This window comes from Lissotriton vulgaris, unplaced genomic scaffold (assembly GCF_964263255.1).
Source record: "Lissotriton vulgaris unplaced genomic scaffold, aLisVul1.2 SCAFFOLD_744, whole genome shotgun sequence".
Taxonomy (NCBI): domain Eukaryota; kingdom Metazoa; phylum Chordata; class Amphibia; order Caudata; family Salamandridae; genus Lissotriton; species Lissotriton vulgaris.
In genome coordinates, this window is record NW_028241174.1 from 530,905 (window position 1) to 532,030 (window position 1,126).

The window sequence follows — 1,126 nt, forward strand, 5'->3', positions numbered from 1 at the left end:
TCCCTGCAGGTTGAATGTATGCCCCCCTATCAAGTGGAATGGACAGACCACTTCATCATTGAATTCTATACCCCCACTCCGATTTCGCATGACATAAGACATATTGCCTTATCAAGCAAAAGAAGACCTTGGCACAGATTAAACCAGCAAGATTTTACTAAATTTATTTTAGCACCCACACCTTGCACCAGTGAGAACATTGATACTGCTTTAAATAGATACGAAGAGATGCTTCTTAACACCATTGATGGGATCATCCCACCAAAAACTTTTAAGCCTAGACCTGCACGCAAACAGGAAATCTGGTTTTCAGAGCACCTGAGATTGCTCAAACAAGCCACCAGAAAACTAGAGAAAATATGCAGATCTTCCTGCCAAGACAGAGACAAGCAAACGTATAGAAGTTCCTTGACAGCATACCATAAAGCCATTTGCATGGTGCGGAAAAACCATATTGCTTCTCAACTATTGATGGCCGGAAATAACCCCAAAGTACTATATCAGATCTTAGAGACTTTTGTTAAACCTATAGCCTGCGAAAGCACGGATGTGGCCTCACAGCAATTATGCGACAATATCTCCCAGTTTTTCTCTCAAAAAATAGACGCCATCTATGATAAAATCATACACTCCAATCAAACTAGTAGGAATGTTAATGACCCTATTCTAAATACAGAAATACAGCCTCCAGTCATGCATTCCCTCTCTGTATTTCCCCCTATTCAGATTGAGGAAGTATTAGTACTCATCTCCCAGATAAAGAGTGGTTGCCCGATGGACATTGTCCCTACACGGATTATGCCCATTCTGGCAACGGATCTGGGTCCTACTATCCAGAGGTTGATTAACCTTTTGCTGAGCACAGGACAGATCTCGCAAGGATGGAAGTAGGCTCTGGTCAAACCGCTCAGGAAAAACACAGCAATTCCCTGGAATGAGCTAGCCAACCTCAGACCCATATCACTGCTCCCGTTTCTGGGAAAAATCACTGAAAAATACTTAAACAGAAAACTGTCCGAATACATTGAATCCTCAGGAGTGCTGGACCAATCACAGTCGGGCTTCAGGCCTCGGCACAGTACCGTGACCGCCTTGATGTCAGTCGCAGACAATCTTCACATGTACC